A 22,188-nucleotide genomic window follows, 5' to 3' on the forward strand; every position below is an offset into this window, starting at 1 on the left:
TTTACAATCCCTGCACATAATATGCATTAGCTTAACTGAACACAACTCAACTCTATGCTACTCTGTTCAGTTCAGCAGTTTTTCCCCAAACAGCAGCAACAAACACAACAATAACAACTATCCTCGTAATATGGAATAACTAGCAAACGACAACAAATAATAATAATACTATTATACTTTATGCAAACAAATACTCTCTCACACCGTTAGACAAAGAAAACGGTACTAAATAACGAAAATAGTAAAACACAACAACAAAGAATTTCATGAATACAAACAAACTCTTATTTATACACACACTATACTCGCAAACACTTTTGCACACCTTGCTGCTGTAAATAACAGGTACGTTCGAATTTGTTTCCATATCAAACAGTAGAAAAAAACAAACGAACGAACGAAAAAACTACCCACCAACAAACAGTCATCCATCCATCCAATCCAGCCAACCAACCAACCAACTCAACTAACCGACCGACTAAGCTTCCACACTCTGTTACTCTTTCTCTATTCTATAAATTCTCACACACTCTCATACCCCATTATCAGACTATTTTATGCATTATACTAGTACTTGGACTATCAGAAGAAGCAGCAGCTGCACAGCTTTCCTAAGCGTTCTATATAGTTGTAGTTACGAGTAGTAGATTTCTTCTTCTTTGTTTTCACAAATGCTATTGCTTCCAGGCATATGTATGAATAAATATATAAATTTCTATATATACAAGGAGTGCAAGACAGAGATTACAAGGAATGTATTTAAAAAACAAAATAATTAAGAATAATTCGCCATGAAAGTATTTTAGTGTTTATTCATGACCTCTCGTTGTACACCTACCTTATCTATAGTCTAGTCTATAGTCTAGTCTATAGTCTAGTCTATAGTCTAGTCTATAGTCTAGTCTATAGTCTAGTCTATAGTCTAGTCTATAGTCTAGTCTATAGTCTAGTCTATAGTCTAGTCTATAGTCTAGTCTATAGTCTAGTCTATAGTCTAGTCTATAGTCTAGTCTATAGTCTAGTCTATAGTCTAGTCTATAGTCTAGTCTAGTCTATAGTCTAGTCTATAGTCTAGTCTATAGTCTATTCCATAGTCTAGTATGTAGGTTACACTATTCTATAAACTTCTGTTACCAAACAACAACATAAAAGTTTCATCAAGCGAGGGAAAATACTCTTCCAGATCTGCCACAGAATAGTATGCACTCTCATTTCGCTAAAAGGCATTTTACAAAAATACAAGTAAAAAAACAACAACAAACTAACCAAAAAACAGTCAAATACATCAAAATATAAAAAAAGAACACGAATAAAAAACGAAAAAAATATAAAACTTAAAATATTTTATTTTTGTTGCAATTGTAGCAGCAGCATATTGTCCGTGATGCACACTGGCACAAACACACTTCTGCGAGTGAGGCATGAACACAAAAGTGTTCTATTTATTATTGTTTAAAAAGTGTGAGTGTACGTGTGTTTGAATGCAATTCCGAGGAAAGAGTTGAAGGCAATATTTTATTATTTTTATCGTTGTTTTCGTTGTAGTTGTTGTCGTTGCAGCTATTTCCCTCTCTACATTTTTTGTAAATAATGTTTAAATACGTTGTCTACATGCATAAATGTGATAATGTTTTAAAAATAACAACAACTACAAAAAGGAAAGTAAAATAAATTTTATTTTATTTAAATATTCGTATACAACATGTATTTAATATTTAAGTGCATCTCGCTGGAATCGAGAAGCACTGTATTTACTCGACTCTGGTTGTTTTTGTGTTTTTTCTTTATGTGCCCTCTTCCCTTTGGATCCTGCTGCAGTTGTAAGTCTCATCTTACAATTTATAAAATTTTTGGGCAAAAATTTAAATACTTTACATATCTTAACTTTTGCATATTTATTGTCATTATGTTTTTCATTTCATAGTTTTTTTCTGTCGTTTTACTCTGTACTAAGGGAAAGTGAAACAATCTGCACTGATAATTATTTCATTATGTACTCATACATCAAACGACACACGGAACACTTGATGGGACAATATTAATCCAAACAACAGCCGCAGAAACAGCAATAATTATACATGATCAGCAAATGAAAACTAAAGCAATGCAATGCAATTGCATAAAATACTTATCATTGTACAAAGATACACAAAGTACATTTTGCTTTATGTATGTGCCCAGCTCATGCACAAATACAAACATGCATAAATGCATATATTTTACTGGCATGCATATTTTAAAGGGTGAATATATAGGATGTTCTATGATAAGAGAATGTTGCATGGAAAGTTCTCTGGAGCTAATCAAATTTGTCTGAAATAGGAAAATTTTCGTTCAAGCAATGTTTTCTACAAAAACTTTCCAACGACAATTGGATCTCCGCTCCGGAGCTATTACTGTATCAACCGGAAGTTTTTTTTCGCAGGGAAGAATATCCAGTTACAGTCAACCAGTTGCAACAACCTGATCTTTCGAGGAAACTTTTCTTTTAGGTAAGTTGCCTAGAATAAAATAAATTTCAAAGAATATTGTCTGCAATAGAATTACATTTGAGAAAATTGGTCCCAAATAGATCATAAATTCTCTCAGGAAAGTCTTATCATAAGTAAAGCAACTATCATAAGTGGATAATTGTGACAATTTTTGGTCTAGAATAGATCAAGAAAGTTGAAGTTAGAATATATCAACTTTTATTCAAAAAATTGTGGAGTATAGGTCAACTTTCATCCGAGGAAAATTGTCTAGAATAGATCAATAGATCAAAGTATATAAACTTTTCTTCAATGAAAGTCGTCTAGAATAGATCAACCTTAATTCGATGAAAGATCAACTTTCTTACGATGAAAGTTTTTCAGAATCTATCACCCAAGGAATGTTGAGCAGATTAGATCAACTTATCTCTAATGAAATTTGTTCCTTTCAGAATAGATGTTCAGGTCATATAAATTTTCGAATGAAGAAAAGTGGCAATAACAGATCAACTTTTCTCCAAAAAAGCATGTCACCTGAATTGTTCCGAATTTTGTCCGACAAAGAAAATTATCCACAATTTTCCTCCGACATCAGCTGTTTAGAAAAGTTGATAAACTTTTCTTTAATAAAATATTAAATTATTTTCCATAAATAAGAAAATATTTAACCCCAAGCAGGAAGTTTATTCCTCTTTATGCTGTTTACTGTTTCACCCTTTAAACATTGATGTGTGCATGTACATATATATAAGCATGACTTTGTATTTGTATGTAATCAACCACATCTTCGAATGACAACCAGCATGTATAAATTATGTCCTTTAGCGTTTTTCTTTCTTTTTTTCTCTTTTTTCCCCCTTTGTTTTGTTTTCTTGTCGTTGCAGTGGCAAAGCCAAAGGCAAAGTGTAACGAGCCTAGAAGAGCTAAAAAATTATTGCTCCTTTGTTGGATGAAACAACACCTAGATTTAAATTAAAATACATTGTTGACAGAGAAATCATTGGGGGGCTGATACGTTTCGAGTGCGAGCAAGTGAACCACACGGGTGGTCTATAAAAAAGATAGATTGACAAACTACAAATTACTTGAAAAATATTTAAGTTGAACATTTTTGAACTAATAAAGCTCAGTACCAGATTTTTCCTAAGAATTCATTCATTTTCTTTAGATTTCACTTAGTGTCCTTTCCTCTAAAAAAAATCCAATAAAATAATAAAGCAAATTCATAGAGAAAAAATGTTAAACACTTGTTTTAGTATAGTTTTCCTACCTCAAAACCACTGTGCAGCTTATAAAATTCTTTGAATATTATTCCTAATTTTCTTACTTTCAATTTAATATTTTCATTTAAGTTTCTAACGACATTTTTATTAACAATTTAAGTAAATTGACTTTTTTATTGATATTTGTCAATTAGCGGGTAAATAAGTGAATGTCTTTGACTTCAGAAGGCTGTTTAAAGTTTAGTAAATAAATAACAACAAAAAAAAACTACCACCAACAAATTAGAACTAATTAAGTAAAAATATCTTTAAGCAAAAATAAGATTTTTGTAAGTTTTTTTTAAGTATGTATGTAAAGTTGAAAAAGTTTATTTGTATTAGTGCTTAAGAAAAAAAATCATTTTGTTTTGTTTTTGTTTATATTTTTGTGTTAGGAAATAAACAAAAACAACAACAACGAAAATTACACTTAACACACATGCATACACTTATACTTTTTAAATGTTCCTAGAAGATAAACAAAAACGAAACGTACTAGAAAATTTTTAATCGTTTTTGTTGTTGTTTTTCGTTTTAATTTTGTTGGTAAATATGTATGTGTGTGTATGCATGTGTTTAGACATCTTTTCGTCTAATGTATTTTGTGGTTGTTTTGTATTGTTCAAAGAACATGTATTTAGTTAAGGAGATCCTGTTTGTTAGGAGTCAAAGTATTTGTGGTAGAAACACTCTTTAACTTATGAAGTGAAATTGTCCTATCAAATTTCATCTTAGAATGATAAAGGATATGCTACACAACTTTCATAAGAGCATAGCTGTTATATTCATTCGTTCTTCCAGATAAAGTTCCTACGAGAAAGATAACTGCTTTATTTTTGACAACTTTTCTTTAAAGATCTATCTATCCTGCATAAGTTTATCTTAAGAATTTGGTCTCTTCTAGACAACTTTCCTCTAAGTAGAGTTCCTCTGTTTTGGAAAAATTTACTTCAAATTTCCTCCCAGTAAGTTGCTCTCTTCTAGATAGCTTTTTTTCAAAGATAGCTATTTTATTTTCGACAACTTTCCTTTAGAGAAAGTAGCTTTATAAGTTTTTCTTAAATAATTGGTCTATTCTAGAAAACTTTTCTCTCAGGAGAATTTTTCTATTCTGGAAAACTTTAATGCAAGGAATGTCACTTTATTCTAAACTATATTTCTCTGACTGAAATTATTCCTTTCCACACAACTTTTCTCTAAAGAGAATACCTATATTGTAGACGAATTTTCTGCGTAAATAGTTGTTTCATTTTAGACAACTTTCTTTTGCTTTTTTCTATATAATTTTCTTTCGAAGAAAGTTGTTCCATTCTAAAGAACTTTACTTCAAAGAAAGTTGTTCCATTCTTTATTTGAAGTTAAGTTCTATTTACTTCAAATAAAGTTGTTCTATTCTAAAGAAATTTACTTTAAATAAAGTCATTCTATTCTAGGCAATTTTTCTCTGAAGGAAATTAAAATATTTCAAACAACTATCTTCAATGGAAAGCTACTCTATTATATATAACTTTCTTTGGAGGAATGTCGCTTATTCTAGAGCTTTTTTATTAAACATTTCCAAGAGAGTTGTTCTGTTTTTGAATAATTTCTACTGAAGAATGTTAGTTTATTCTAGACAATTTTCCTCTAAGGAAAGTTAAGTTTTTCTATTCAGTAATGAAAAGAAAGTTATTCTGTTCTTGAACAATTTCCACTGCGAAAAGTTAGTTTTTTCTTGACAACTTTACTCTAAAAATGTGCTTCATTCTAGACAACTTTTCTCCAAGGCAAGAAGCTCTATTCAAATAAGCTTTTCTCTCAGAAAAGTTTCTTTCATTTTGACAACATTCTGGACAACTTTCTTTCATCTTTTCTACAAAAATATCTTATGTGGGAAGTTGCTCTATTGGATTTCTCCCTTAATTTCTTTATAAGAAAAATATAAATTTGCTTAACAATATTCCCCCGACGAAAGCTGCTCAGTTATAGAAAACATTCTTTTGTCGAAAGTTGCTCTATTATATATTTATTTATGTAAGTTTCCTCCGAAGAAAGTTGTTCTACTCTAAAGATCTATACATCAAAGGAAGTTACTCTATTCTAGACAATTTTTCTCTGAGAAAAGTTGAAATGTTTTAAATAGCTTTTCTCCGTGAAAAGCTACTCTCTATATAATTTTCTTCGGAGGAAAGTCACTCTATTTTATAGAATTTTCAGCTGATGTAAGTGGATGTTTTCTAGTAAACATTCTCAATAGAAAGTTCCTCTGTTTTAGAAACTTTTTACTGAAGATAAAAAGTTTAAAGTAGCATTATTCCACACAATGTTTCTCAGTAAAGATGCTTTCTGAGAGAGTAACTTTCTTCTGAGGGAAGTCGTTCTATTCTGGACAAATTTCCTTAGAGAAAAGTTCGTTTTTTTGGTCTACTTTCCTTTAAGAAAGTTCGTGTATTCAACACAAATTTCCTCTATGAGTTGCTCTATTTTTTCTATGTTTCTTCTGTGGAAGCTCGACGATTGGGAAAATTTTGTCTATTCTACACAAATTTATTATATGGAAAGTTGGTGGATTCTATGATATATTCTTCAGAGGAAAGTCATTCTCTTCTCGACAATTTCCTGTTGGGAGAAAGTTTAAATTAATAATATTAATCCGAGTATAGCTGCTCTGTTATATATAACATTATTTTGATAAAAAGTTACTCTATTATAGATAATTTTTCTCCGAGAAAACTTGATCTTTTCTATACAACTATTAAAAAACGAAAGTTGCTTTGTCCTTTAATACTTTTCACTAAAAAAAGTTGGTCTATTCTAAACACCTTCCTCTGGAAAATACCTCCATTCTGGAGAATATTACTCCGAGACAAGTTGCTCTATTCAAAACAACTTTTTACTATGAGACAAGTTGCTCTATTCAAAACAAATATTCTCTAAAGAGATTTGCTCTCTTTTAGACAAAAGTGTATCTCTTTTAAAGGATTTTTCCTTTGAGGGAAGTTCCTATGTTCTATAATATATATTTTTTTTTTTGGAATTTGATCCGTAAAATGTTTATCCAATTTCAGTCTGTAGAAAGTAGTAGTAGATTCACTAAAAGAAAAAAAATAAATGTTGCTCTCTTCTCAACAACTTCGATAAAACTGGCTTTCCTTTGAAAAAGTTTCTCGCGTTATTCTAAGGACACATGCTACCTTTGAGTATATTTGCTCAATCCTAGACGCCATTCCCCGGATAAAAGTGACTGAGTTCTAAATAACTTGTTTAAAAACTTGACTTTCCTCTATGGGGAATTGTCAAACATTGTTAAAGGAACCACTCTAATCCTTGTAGGTGGGTGTCGCATGTAAGTGTGTACTTGTATCTGTATGTGGAAATTTTATTAAAGCAGCTTTTTATTTATTTATTTACCAGTTGATGCGTGTGTGTGTGTTTGTATGAGTTTGAGTGTAAATGTTTTTATTTTTCTTTTATATAATTTCTTTTTTTTTGGTTTTTTTATTTTACGTTTCCGTTTTGAAGGATGAGACATTTTGTGGGTTTATTTAAAATATTATGGTTGAATGCCTCTTGGGAAAGTTTTGGGAAAAATTAAGAACTTTTTTCTTATTTTGTTGTTGTTGTTGTTTGTTACTCGAGTATATTGGTGTTTGTAACTCACTTTTAAAGCGTCACAAGTACAAGAATATATACTACTAGTATAACAACAACAAGAGCAACCTAAAAGTATGACAAAGTGAAAGACGACAACAAGAAGAAAAAATTAAATAAAAAGAAGCCTACTACAACACACTAACCAACAACAACAGCAGCAGCAACACTAAAGATGACGACGATAAGTAATCAGCAGCAATCTGCTTATAGACTTTTTTAACTAACTCCTGGTTTCCTCTACTGTTTGAGTTTTATTTTTTTTCAACACATTTTTTGTTCATTTAATTTTACTTAACAGCCAACCAACCAAGCAGCCAGCCAGCAATTGCCGTTACACTGCGATGTCATGTCGCCTTATTCATGCAAAAAGCAGTTAGCAAGGCTCTAAACAAAAAAAAAAGCAAAAAATGAAATAAACACTGTCTCACAAACAGCCTTTTAGCCATACAGCCTTTATTTCTAACTTTTTAGCTTTATGAGCTGTTAAGTTTTTTTACTTTGTAAAAATTAATAATTTTATTTGTATAGAAATATTTTGGTTTTCTGCTTTGCTTTGCTTAGCTTTCTTTCCTTCCTTTCTTATTTTATTCCTATTAATTTTTGTATGCTTAAGCTATGCACGAATGAGTATAACAATTGTTGAAGCAGAGAAGGTGTAGGAATAGCGGGAGTGGGATCACAACAGCATCATTATTGCTAGTAGACACATTTGATATACTTGCGACATGCAAAGCGATGTGATGCTGTTAATATGTCTGATGATGGGAACAACAAAATTTCTACAATACTTTTTTACTTGTTGTATGTAAAAATATTTTAAAATGAGGTTGATTGTCGAATCAGTTAAATGTTGACACACATGTATGAACGTATATGTGTAAAATTTGCATGTATGTAAAAAAAATTTGTATGTTATTTATTTCAATGTATATGTATGTTTATTATACCGACAGCATTTCTGTTTCATTTTAACCTGTCTAAATATAGAGCTTTTTTTTTGTTCTTGTTCAATATTTTATGCACATTTCTTTTTTTTTTTGGTTTTTTTATTATTCTGTTGTCATTTCAGAAATTAACAGCTCGGCGTTCCAAAAACAAAATGACAAAAACTTTGTACACAAAATTTCGAAGAAAAAAAACATGAACAAAATACTGCAAATTACATACGCTTTGATTACTTTTCACATTCATCGTACAACAATATAAACAGCAACACCAACAAATAAACATTTGTATTTTGCAGACAGACAACTAAACAAATCAATATAAACCATGCAATATTTATGCTTTAGACTGGTCCCACATTTCCTAGGAGGGAATTTATCTATCCATACAACTTTCCTCGGAAAAAATTGACCTATTCTATGCAACATCACTCGTAGGAATAACGACATGTTCTAGACAACTTTGCTCGGAGAAAAGTTGATTTGTTCTATAAAACATTGATCCATTCTAGATTAATTTTCTAGAAGAAAATTTGATAAATTTTTTAAAATTTTCTTAGGAGTAAAGTTGTTCCATTCTTGACAATTTTCCAACAAGGAAAGCTGATCTATTCTTTATTACTTTCTTAGAATGAAAGTTAAAATGTTGTTGACAACTTTCCTCAGAGGGAACTTCTATTCTATTTTAGACAACTTTCCTTAAAGAAAAGTTGATCTATTCTAGGCAACTTTCCTCAGAGAAAAGTTGATCTATTCTATACAACTTTCCTCGGAGAAAAGTTGATCTATTCTATACAACTTTCCTCTGAGGAAAGTTGATCTATTCTATACAACTTTCCTCTGAGGAAAGTTGATCTATTCTATACAACTTTCCTCTGAGGAAAGTTGATCTATTCTAGACTACTTTCCTCAGAGGAAACTTGATCTTTTCTAGACAAATTTCATCAGAGGAAACTTGATCTATTCTAGACAACTTTCCTTAGAGCAAACTTCATCTATTCTAGACAAATTTCAACAGAGGAAACTTGATCTATTCTAGACAACTTTCCTCAAAGGAAAGATGATCTATTCTAGAAAACTTTGCTTATAGGAAACTTGATCTTTTCTAGACATAGAAAAGTTGATGTATTTTAGATAACTTTCCTCAGGAAAGTTGATCAATTCTAGACAACTTTCCTTAAAGGAACTGGACAACTTTTCTCAGAGAAAAGTTGATCTATTGTAGACAACTTTCTTCAGAGGAAAGTTTACCTATTGTAGACAACATTCCTTAGAGGAAAGTTGATCTTTTCTAGACAACTTTCCTTGCAGAAAAGTAGAATCATTCTACACAGCTTTCCTGAGAAGAAAGTTGATCTATTCTAAACAACTTCCTCGGAGAAAAGTTGATCTATTCTAAACAACTTCCTCTCAGAAAAGGTGACCTATTCTAGACAGAAAAGAAAAAAAGTTGATCTACTTCAGACAACTTTCCTTAGAGAAAGTTAATCTATTCTGGGCAGTTTTTCTCAGAGGAAAGTCTATTCTAAACAGCTCTTCTCAATGAAAAATTGGTCTTTTCTAAACAGATTTCCTCAAAAGAATGTTGATCTTTTCTAAACAACTTTTTGCAAAGGAAATTTTACGAATTTTCAATTTTCAGCAACATTTTTCTGATGAAATTTGATTTATTCGCAGTAACTCTCCGCAAAGAAAAGTTGATCTCTTAGGAAAGTTGTTCCATTATCGATAAATTTCCACAAAGGATCATTTGATAAGAATTCTTTTCTAGACACTTTTCCTGCGAAGAAAGGTGAATTTAACATTATTACCGACAACTTTTCTGTGAAATTACTTCACAATATCCATATTCTCGACTTCGACTTGACCTATTCTAGACAACTTGCATGGGCGAGAAGTTGGTCTTTTCTATATTACATTCTTTGGACGAAATTAACTCTATTCCAAACAAATTTCCTCTGTAATAAGTATGCTTTATTATAGACTTATTTTCTTAGAAGTTTCCTCGAAGAAAAGTTTATCGACTCCAGCTCACTTTTCTAAAAGGAAATCGAGGAAATCGAGTACCTGAAACGGAGCCATTCTATTATAGGTATATATGTACGTATATACTCATGTCTATTTCCGTTAGTAAGTTGCAGCTGTGTAAATTTGAAAAAAAAGTTAATATTTGTATTCAGTTTACTTTCAAGTGTATGTATTCTAAATAATTAAAGGATTCTACTAAATACGAATGAGTCTAAATGTTTGTTTATTTTGGAAATATAAATACAAGAGCTTCAGGCATGTATGCTTAAAATTTACAACATGAAATCAATCTGCAAATTAATGTCGGACTAAAGTAGAAAAAATTTCAATAAAAGTCTATGAAAAGCATTTAGCTCCATAAAATTTTAAATTCCAAATAGATAGTGTTTGGAAGCTAAAATAAAAATTTTAAAGGGATATTATTAAATTAAGCATTTGTATAATATAGTGAAATTACTTAGTCATGGTGATAGGATCAATTAAAACTAATAAATCGCATCAATTTTATTCTCAAAAATTGTGTACGTAGTTTTCAATTTCATGGATATGGTGAAGTCATTTCCATAAAAAGTCCAGCGGTTTAGTTTTGTGCGTGAAAGGGTTAAAGACTAGTGATGGTAATGATCTTTATCTTAAACTTTTTTAAAACTTCATACAATATCTACAGAACCCCATACTAATACATATTTAAATATTATTATTGTATGTTGTTAATATTGACTATTCCTCTAAATCAAAGTTTTTCTTTTTTTTCAATACGATTATTGCAAAAAGTTTCTTTTTTAATAGCTCAGCATAAAAAAAGTTTTAATAGTAAAATTTTGCTTGTTTTTTTTTTTTTTTTGTTCAGTATTCAATAGAGGCAACCTTTACTAGTTTTTTTTTTCTACAAATAAATTTCATGAGATTTCATTCATTTGATGGAGGGGTAAAAAGAATTACAATCATAAAAATGTTGTTACATTTGAAAAAGCAAAATGTTTACGTATTGTGGGGAATAAAAAACTTACAATTTTTATCGAAAGATAAAAAGTAAATGTTATGGCTAATGTTCAACTTTGTTTGATGAGGGGACAATGATAAAAGAAACAATTTTTTGTGGAGTTGTTAAAAAAAAAAACATTTAAATCATTGAAATAGATCACTTGAAGAAATGCAAATTTTATAATATGTTTTTATGATCGATAATTTGTAAGATGATCTAGTTTATTCGAGGCATCAATCGACACTAAATAAGCAGAAATGCTATAGGTTGGTTCCTTTGCAATATTTTGGAACTGTGGCCATTTACCGTCTTTATGGAGACATAGGTATTACGGTTCTAAAGTGCAGCTCATCTGTATAGGCTAAGAAAGAATCCATCTTAATACGGATACTCTGTTCTGAAGAGAGAGATATATAGCTTTCTGTAACAATCGAAACAAATAGTAGAATAGTACAATAGACTATAAGGCAAGACGTTGTACACCTGTCGACCTTTCTTCACGGTGGTATTTTTCGCCCACAGTCTAATTTTTTGTAACAATTCACCATCCATGTACAAGCACTTTGTTCAAGTACTCGAGCTATCTAATCTCTGACCATTGCTCCCCCGTTGCTTAGTTTCCGAGATTCAAAAACATCACTTCCGTTTATAATCACGCAGATGGGATGATCTCGGCAACAGCATTTAGAAACGTATTCGGTAGACCGAAATACGAATCCATCAAAAAACACATAGAGGGTATACGGGCGGACTCATTTCCAATGCTTAGTCACTTTTCTGTAGCGTATCAGTTATCTCATGCAAAAGTCTTTAAACCGATATTCTCTTCTTGTGAATTTAGGTTAAAACCACAACTACATGTACTCCAAAGGGACCAATACAATAACCGGAACAAAACCAGCTACCAGTTTCCATGGTATCGGATTATGTGCTTCCCTAAGCGACCCCAAATTAATTTATTTCATGGAAAAGCTTAAAATATAATTGGTCTTCTCCTGTTTATAGTCCCGGCAGACTAGATGTACTAGTAGCACTTCTTTTCCCCGGATATGTAATTACACTTAAATTTAGGACCTTTCCCGGAGGCAGGGCTATAAAGCCGTACCCACCACTTCTTTATAAATTTCAATAACAAATTATCTTAGTGTCATGTATCATGTCATGTTTCGATTCGTCTGGGCTTTGAATTCAATATTTTCGACTTCTTGTCGTCTAATGGATCTATCGCATCTAATGATTCTTTGCAAAAATTATTTTCTTTTATAACTTTTAAACTGCATTACGGACATACAAGGTCTCTCAGTTTCGTTTGTCCTTCTGCTCACATACGTTTTTATATGGCAGCTTGGAGTAGCTCTTAACCATTGTCAGGTATGTTCAGAAAAATATCTGTTCATTAGAGGCCATTTCATCCGCGTAGTTGTAAACGGAAGTAATGTTTTTAAATCCAGGAAATTAAGAAGTTTTTGCATCTCGAAAGTTTAGCAACGGTTAAGTTCATGGACCGGACATTTTATATACGTACATTGCCACCTGCGTGTAAAAAGCACAATGGAACGTAAAGCACTTTGACATGAACCTAAGACAAAAATCTGTTTAAAAAGATTTGTTTTTATTTTTTTACAATAAAATTCTAACAGCTTAGCTCTTTACCACGTCAACTGTTTAAACACAAACATTGAGGTAAAAGGTCAAAAACATCAGATTATAGTGCACATCTTGCTCAAATGAAATCCAATATTTAGTAATTCTAATAATCCTAAAATTCTTTTAAAATCATTTTCTGATCCAAAATGCAAAGTAATATATTTCTGAATATAATTTAAAAATTGTTAAAATATACACAAACGTTTTCAATTAACATCCAACAATAGAATGAGTTCATTTATGTTGTTTTACTTTAAAACCTAATCCAGTTCTTATCCTTAAGAAATAGTCGCAAACCAATCCACTAAAATACATCTGTACATATTTTCCCATTTAAGTAATTCTATAAAACGCTTAAACTTTTAACTCTTTTCCCTCAAAATCAAACATTTTTTCTCGAGTGTGACACAACTCATTCACAAATCATGTGTTGTGTGTACAATTTACATGCTTGTAATGTGAAAGATATAACGATATACAATATTTTTCCCATACAAATATGTACATTAATATGACAAATTGTATTTAGATCAAATTCTTTCTTAAACAAACTATTTTTAGCTTAATTTAACACAAAATAGTTGTTTTCCTCGTCCTCGACGTCAACGTCTACAACTTCTCATATGCAGAATAAAACTTAGAGAATGAAAATATATAAAAGAAAATATATAGAAAAGAAACCAAAAAGTTTCTTTTAGAAACAAACAAAACAAATCCTTACCATACCACTAATATTTGTTATACTTTACTTTAGGATGTGACATGTCCACCACCAACAACCAACCATCCAATCAACCATGCAATCATCTATAACCCAGCCATCATACTTTGGATAATTTTAAGCAAACAACAACAATAACGACTACAGCAACAACAAAAACAATGTGTTTTTACAAAGTTACATACAGATAAATAAAATAGAATAGAAATATAGAATGGATGGATGGATGAATGTATGGATATACTACTAGTTATAGATGTATAGATGGATGTTTGGCTGGTTAGTTGGGTGACTGAATGGTTGGGGAATGTAAAAGACTATAAAACGAACCCACACACAAACATATACAATACGTTCGTATTTTTAACTCAATACAAAATCTTCATCTTTATACTCTCACCCACTGGGTTACGTTTAATGAAGTGTCAGCATTAAACATATACAGACCCAGAGCCATAGCTAACCAACAAGCAAAGTAAAGCACAGCACAGCTCAACACAGGCTGACGACTGGCACTGGCTGGATAGATGGATGTTTGTTTGTTTGTTTGGCTGGCAAGCAGTAAAAGACAAAAAAAATGAAGAAAAAATTAATAAAAGCATAGTAAAAGAAACAAAAAAAATACAATATAAAAAGCCATCATTAAAAGTATTTGAATGACTTTTTAGGTCTCAAATCAGCCTTTTTTTATGAGGCTTTTGAAACAAAATCAATTTTTAACACACTTAGATTTGTGTTACTAGAATTACACATTTCTTGTATTTTGTCTTCTTTCTCCTTATTGGCTGTTAATATTAATTTGTTCATTCCTTTTATGTGCGTTTTTTCAATATAAATAAGGTGATAATCTTTTAACACTTCTTATTTTCTGTAAATTATTTTTTTTTCTTTTTTTCAATTAACTTAATTTTAAATACTTCTTTTTTGCATACATAAATAGTTATACATTTTTTCCACATATTACTATTAATTTACCTTCATTTTATTGCATACACTTAGAAATTTTGCATATTATTTCTTTTTTTTCTAATTTCTTAAACTTTTCACAAATATTTCATAGGCTTATTATCGCTTTGATTATTTTTATAAATTTTTTTTTAATGTAAAAAATTTCACCGTTTATTAGTTAAATTTATTATTTAATTTCTTTTTTTTTTTGGAAAATAATATTTCTGGTATAATTTTTTTTTCCTCATTCAATTCATTCGTTCGTTTTATCTTCTTTAAAAAACGTTCAGCAGCAAACTAAAAATCTTGTCTTACAACAGCATCCATCCAATTCCATCCATCCGTACGTGTACACGAGAAAATAAAATGAAATTCAGAGGGAAACACACACACAAAAAAAAGCACTTCATATACCAGAAACACTCACAAAACGTTTGTTTGTTGTTTTCATTCGTTTAGTCGTCGGTTATTTGTTCGTGCAGTTCATTCGTTTAGCTACATTGTGTAAAACTTTACGTTTAAACTCTCAACATACAAAAATTGCAAAAGATACAAAGACAAAATATATTTTGTATACCACCAACAACAGCAACTACAACAACATCATCATCATTACCAAGAGCATAACAAACTTTCCAATATCATAAAGTTTTTCCTTAAGCTATCCACCAACATCCACTCTATCCATAAACTAAACATTTCGGCCAGTCAGTCAGTCAGTCAGTCCGTGAGTTAGCTAAGCAGCTAAACATCTATTCATCCATTTATTTGCAGCACTCTAACCATATGTTGCTATTTTGTTTGAACCAACATTATTAAGTCTCAACAACAACAGCAGCAACATGAAAAACCTACCAACCAACAGGCAGCCAATGTTTGTCATTTGCATCCATTCACTTTTCCCAGTTTTCATTTGTGTATTTGTTAGTTCGTTTAACATTTCCCTTTAAATAAAAAATTTGGCGGTTTTCCTCTCCTTTACCAATACACACGCGTTTCGTCAAATATTACTCTCTCGCTCTCTTTTGTTATATTATTTGGCCAACTCTCTTCTGACTTTTAATCAAACACACTGTTGCTATACATTTTGCCGCTTTTCCTTTTGGCTTTTCTAGTTCCCATTTTTTGCCAAGGATGTTGAGTCGTTCATCGGTTTGGTAGTCCTGGTGGGAAAGTGAGAAATTCCCTAAAAGTAATAATATAATATATATTTTTTAAACCGATTAATGGAAAAGAAACAGAAGTGATATATGGTTCCATATCTGCTCCAAAAGTTTTGTATTAAAGAACAAATTTTGTAATTGAATTCCGATGTAGTTAGCTAGTTAGTTAGATAGGTAAATAGTTAGTTAGTTAGTTAGTTAGTTAGTTACTTAGTTAGTTAGTTAGTTAGTTAGTTAGTAAGTTAGTTCATTAGTTAGTTAGTTAGTTAGTTAGTTAGTTAGTTAGTTAGTTAGTTAGTTAGTTAGTTAGTTAGTTAGTTAGTTAGTTAGGTAGCTAGTTAGTTAGTTAGTTAGTTAGTTAGTTAGTTACTTAGTTGTTAGTTATTTTGTTAGTTAGTAAGTTAGTTCATTAGTTAGTTAGTTAGTTAGTTAGCTTGTTAGTTAGTTAGATAGTTAGTTAGTTAGTTAGTTAGTTAGATAGTTAGTTAGTTAGTTAGTTAGTTAGTTAGTTAGTTAGTTAGTTAGTTAGTTAGTTAGTTAGTTAGTTAGTTAGTTAGTTAGTTAGTTAGTTAGTTAGTTAGTTAGTTAGTTAGTTAGTTATTTAGTTTGTTAGTTTGTTAGTTTGTTAGTTTGTTAGTTTGTTAGTTTGTTAGTTTGTTAGTTTGTTAGTTTGTTAGTTTGTTAGTTTGTTAGTTTGTTAGTTAGTTAGTTAGTTAGTTAGTTAGTTAGTTACAAACAGGATTCATATTAATTCATAATCAAATTGCATTGGCAACCCTTAAAATTACTCATACAAGCATTGCGCTCCCGTAAATATCTATAGTAAGTTGTTTTTCCAGCGAAAACGTATACGTACCGATAGAAGAGCCAAGAAATGCCTTCCTTCCAGCAACGTAGTTTTAAGCTAAATTGTTTCTAGTGTTTTTTTTCTTACTCAAATTCAACAACTCATTTCTTTGTTTGATTTTGCTTTTTCCCTCATATTTACTCTGAATTCAGCTACAACGTGCTTCATTTCATTGAACGACAGCAAAAAAATATAAAAAAACTTTCTTTATGATTGTGATTTTTTTTGTTCAACTACTACTAAACAAAAATGAGAAAAAGAGAATAAAAGCTAAAATTAAGCTTTTTTTCATATTGTTAAGAAAAAACAAATATTTCAAGTACTCGATACATTGAAAACAATTTGTTGAAGCAGTTGAAGTAGATGAGCAAGAAGTTGTGGGAAAGAAAATAAAATTTATTTTATGGGCAAACGCATCTATAAGTCTCTGAACTGCCATTATTTTTTTTGGTATGCAAAAGAGATGGATGTTTAAGTGAATGGATGGATGGATGATAGCTTTGTTTGTTGTTGTTCAACTAAGTTCGAATGTTAAATTGTCTGCTCGTTGGGGGTCAGAGTTGCACAAACTTTAAATTGAATAAACGAAAGTTTTCCTTGCATTTGAATTATGTCTGCGATTGGATGAATGGTTAATAATAAACGATAAGGCATTTTCTTTGTAGAATATTTATATTAAGGGTTTTAAATTTACATGAGAAATCTTTTAGTAAAACTTTCAAATTTATTGGCAGTGATTATTTTTTGTTTCCAAGAAGAAATGTATTTTAATGTATAATGCACAATGGGTTGGATTAGAACGGAATTGAAAGTTTATAAATATAATTTAAATATTTTATAAATGAAACTAACTAACTAATTAACTAACTAACCAACTAACTAACTAATTAACTAACTAACCAACTAACTAACTAACTAACTACCTAACTAACTGACTAACTAACTAACTAACTAACTAACTAACTAACTAACTAACTAACTAACTAACTAACTAACTAACTAACTAACTAACTAACTAACTAACTAACTAACTAACTAACTAACTAATTAACTAACTAATTAACTAACTAACTAACTAATTAACTAACTAACTAACTAACTAACTAACTAACTAACTAACTAACTAACTAACTAACTAACTAATTAACTAACTAACTTACTAACTGACTAACTAACTAACTAACTAACTAACCAACTAACTGCAATTATAAAGACTCCTACTTAGTAAAACTCTAGACATTTCCGTCACTATGGAATCTATATCTATATACTAATCGATCTTAATCTACTTCTGATGTCGTTTCAAAAGTAATGTTGAGAGAAAGATCATACGTAATGTTGAGAGAAAGAGATCATGCGGCGTAAGGGCACCTTCACCAACACTGATTACCCGAAAAAAACTCCCCAGCAGTGCGAGGGGACAGTCCCGAACTGACCACTTAACCTAATACCACTTGTAGTGGCCACCTGACTACCCAGGTGACCAAACATTTTAACATGGTCCTACGAGGAAGTCAATCGTCACTCTACACCCTACAAAGAGACAGTAGAAAGACGGTAAAAAAAATGGGTTCTTGGAAGTCACATTACTAGCTATTTAACTGGCGCTACTTTTCTTGCTATAAAAGTAGGACATGGACGTGTTCTAGGATAATGACGATTTACTTTTATTCTTGATGAATGGCCCACCTTATTCCTCTAATAAGGTGGTCCATGGTCCCCCTTCTGCACCGCCACCAGTAAGCTATACACTGCAATTAATTTGTTTTAATCTTTGTTAAATCCTAACAAATGTCATGTCCCTAAATATAAATAAAACTACACAATAAGAATTATATTTTTTTTTGATTTGTTGGTGTTATCATAAAATGTTTATTAAATTTCATTTAATTTTTTATTATTTTTATTATTATTATTTTGTTCTTGTCCATTATTAAAACAATTCTTTTACATTACAATTTTTGTTAATAAATTTTAGTTTCGTTTTTCTTTATTAATAGTATACATTTTTTATTTAAATTTATTTATTTTATTAATGTATATATCATCGTCTTAAAATTGTTTTTGTTTTTTTTTTTATTTTTTTTAATTATATATTTTGTTTTATAAGAAATATTTTTTTGACTAAAGAACAATTTATTTTTTTTTTTGGTTTAAGGAAAATTTTTTTTATAAAATAACTAATTTTATAGTTTATAGAAAAATTAACAAATAGTTGTACAGCCAACATAATTAAAATAAATTAACAAATTATAATTTTTATAATTATAATTAATAATAATAAAATTTCTTAAATAGTTTAATATTTATACATAACAAAAAACTTTTTTAGTTAACTTTTTTTTAAAATTTATAAAGAAAAAACCTTAAACATTTAAAAAAATATAACAAATTTTAATTTTTGTTATATTTTTAAAAATTTGTTTAATGTTTTTTTTCTAATTTTTAATTTTTTATCATAAATTTTGATATTTTTTTATTAATATTAAATATTATTGTATTTTTATTTTAATAAATTTATTGTAAGCGAAGAATATTGTTGTTTAATTTATTATTTTATTTTGTATTTTTTTAATATGCAGAACATCAACAAAAGAAATAAAATTTTATTTAGAAAAGTTGAGTCGTTAATTAATTAAATGCTTTAAAAATATAAAAAAATGTCTAAGAGACATTTTTTGAACTTTATTTTCATTAAGATCTTTCTTTATTTTCTTCTTCAACGTTTTATTTTTTCCCCTAAAATTCATTTAAATCCCTTTTTGTGTTTTTTAATTATATCTCAAGCTGCTCAATTTTTTTGTATAATTATGATTTTTTATTTTAATTTTTTTTAAGAGTGAATGTTTTTTTTTCTTTAATAATTTCCTGAGGTTTCATTTATTTTTTAAATATATTTTGCTATTTTTTTAAAAAAATTTTACTTAAAAATTTATTATGAATAAAAAATTAAAAAAATTGATACTAAAATGTTTTATTATGAATTTACAACCCAGAGCCTAAAGTAGAAAATTATTTTAAAATAAAAGTTTTAATTTTAAATGTTTTCAAAATTAGTTTTAAAATGGAAGATGAAATGGTATTGAAGTGCTTTTTTATTTATGTTTAAAGTATTTGAATTTAGAAACAAAATTACTAAAAAAAATTCTATTGAAAATATTATTCTCAAAACTCCTCATGTACCCAAGTGAGGCTCGAACTATAGCCTTACAAATTAGTTCACTTGTTACGAACGAACAATTTGTTTTTGCTTCGCTCTTTTTCTCTCAAGATGATCTGAAAATCTATAAAAATGTCATTATAATTTAAAAAAGATTTGGCCTCAAAGCGGCACTTAAGCCTAAAGAATATTCATTTAATAATATGTAATCTAGACATTATATTCGTAACAACGAACCTGATCATAACGATCATAACCTGATGATAACGATCACACTTATTTAAAACACACAAATATAGAATTTTTAACTCTCTCTCTGCTCTCTATATCGATGTGGTACTCTAGAAGGCAAAGAGTAAAAAATAAGCTCTCTTACTGGTTTAAATCGTTTTTTATACTTGTGTAAGCATACACGCGTGTGGAATTAAGAGTGCAAGAAAGAACTTAACAAAGCCCTTTGCCAATTAGAGCTCTAGAACACTGATCGGCAAAGAGCTTTGTTAAGAGCTTTCTTTAACTCTAAATTTTACACGCAGGGATGATTACACATGTATAAAAAACAATAAAAACCAGTAAGATAACTTATTTTTTACTCTCTGCCGATGAAGGGTCTAGAATGTAGATAATCGAAAAAACTATAGACAACACGAACTGGGTTTTTAACGTACAAGTTTTGAAGAAAATTAACATTTTCTAGTCTAAATTTTTTTCACTTCTCCTCTTCTCTATTTCTTCTTCTCTTTTTCTCTTAATTTTTAAAACTCCCTATTATAGAAATCTGCTCAGACCTCAGACGCTTGAGACTTTGTCTAAAATAATTCCTATCGATGAGTTTCAGAAAGATAATCTGCTTTAAATTAAAAAAAAATAACTCTAGAGTAAGAACAGAACATAATGAAAACTAATCGCTTTTAGTTTCGAGAAGAACTTTTATAAAACCTTTATCGTTACATCAAATCCGAAAAAATACACCTGTGTTAAAATCGCTGTAATTTTAGACCAGGGGACAAATTTTGGCATTCGATATCGGCCTCGGCAAATAACCACTCAGACTAGTTTAGTTTGTTTTTAAATCATGTGCGATCTCAGCAAGAGAGTTTTTTGCCTATATATGTTCTACACCATGATCTCGAACATATTTGAACTTTTTACAACTAAATTTTATTGTATTAAAAGTGGTTAAATGTACGTGTCTCGAGGCAATGTTTGATCTTCGTTAAAGCTTTAAGTTAAAGATGAAGAGCAAAAGAGAGAGTGTGTGAGCTGAAAGCGAAATATCTTAAATTCATACTTTTGGAGTCTAATTTTGAAGTGCTGAGGATTTCCGATATATTTCTTTAAAGACCCATTTTAGTTTAAATTTTATGTATACAACTAAATGTCGTATAAAGACCGATCATTTACGCTTAGACCTGGTTCACACTGGGAAACTTTTATTGAGCAACTTTTGATTTTGGTGTGAGAGAAAGAGGTGGTTGATATTTCTTTCTCTCACATACAAAAATCAAAAAGTTTCATAGTGTGAACCAGGTCTGAAATAAATGTAAGTAGTACCGATTTTTATGGAGTTATTAGAACATTTAATATAATCGTTCCAGAAAGTGGTTGATTTGTCGATTGTTATACTTTAAAACAAGTTAAAATCTAACATGTTTGAAATTTTATTTTTATTTTTCTTTAGTTATTTAAACTGATCATTTCGAGTTTAAGTTCTTGATTTCTGAAAAGAAAAACCACTGTAGATTATGGCTGTATCTACAGCTGCTCCCTTTAAACGTTTTTTTAACCCTTTCATGGACAAAACTAAACTGCTGGATTTCTAAAAAAATAACCTATTTTTTTAATTACCATTTACCGGAGCTGTGAACTCAAAATAACACTGTAAATCGAAAAAATGTAAAAATTCTTGGGACCTTGGCGTCCCATAAATGTGAAAAAGTTAAAGTTAAATCGAATTTATTCCGAGTTTTTTTTTCAACCAATTTCCATTAGGTTTTATATCTTTAAAACGTTCGCCTTGAAAGCAAACAATCATGAAAGCTGTAATGAAATTTTGGAAACTTATTTAAGAAATTAACAAAGTATAGATTCAATTTTTTTAACAAATTTTTTTTGAATTTAAAATTTTATAAAAAATTTCGAATTCTAAAAAAAAAAATTACTTTACAATTATACAGAGGGAAATGAATGTAGACGCCTGGTACCAAATTGACACCAACATGTTATTTTAATTTTTCAACAACATTTGTTGTCAAAGTATAAAGATACCTACGACACAACAATTTGTTGTCGATATAAAAATTTTATACACATGTTTTGTCTAAATGTTAACAAACCTGATTGTTTTCAATAGTTAACAAACGTGGTAATGTTATGATT

The 22,188-nt window shown here is 29.6% G+C and overlaps 1 protein-coding gene and 1 long non-coding RNA gene across 2 annotated transcripts in view; one reads left to right on the forward strand and one right to left on the reverse strand.

Annotated features, from left to right (window-relative positions):
- Window positions 1–15,104, reverse strand: part of LOC111690434 — a 41,208-nt gene extending 26,104 nt beyond the window's left edge. The window contains exon 1 of the mRNA XM_046956423.1: window positions 14,667–15,104. The gene's annotated coding sequence lies outside the window, so the exon portion shown is untranslated. The remainder of the gene's footprint in view (window positions 1–14,666) is intronic.
- Window positions 1,669–14,258, forward strand: LOC124421358. Its single transcript, XR_006941608.1, has 2 exons — window positions 1,669–2,492; window positions 13,725–14,258. It is a non-coding gene; the product is annotated as an uncharacterized LOC124421358 (long non-coding RNA).
- Window positions 15,105–22,188: the final 7,084 nt, after the last annotated feature.

The sequence above is a fragment of the Lucilia cuprina genome, chromosome 2, assembly GCF_022045245.1.
Source record: "Lucilia cuprina isolate Lc7/37 chromosome 2, ASM2204524v1, whole genome shotgun sequence".
Classification (NCBI taxonomy): Eukaryota; Metazoa; Arthropoda; class Insecta; order Diptera; family Calliphoridae; genus Lucilia; species Lucilia cuprina.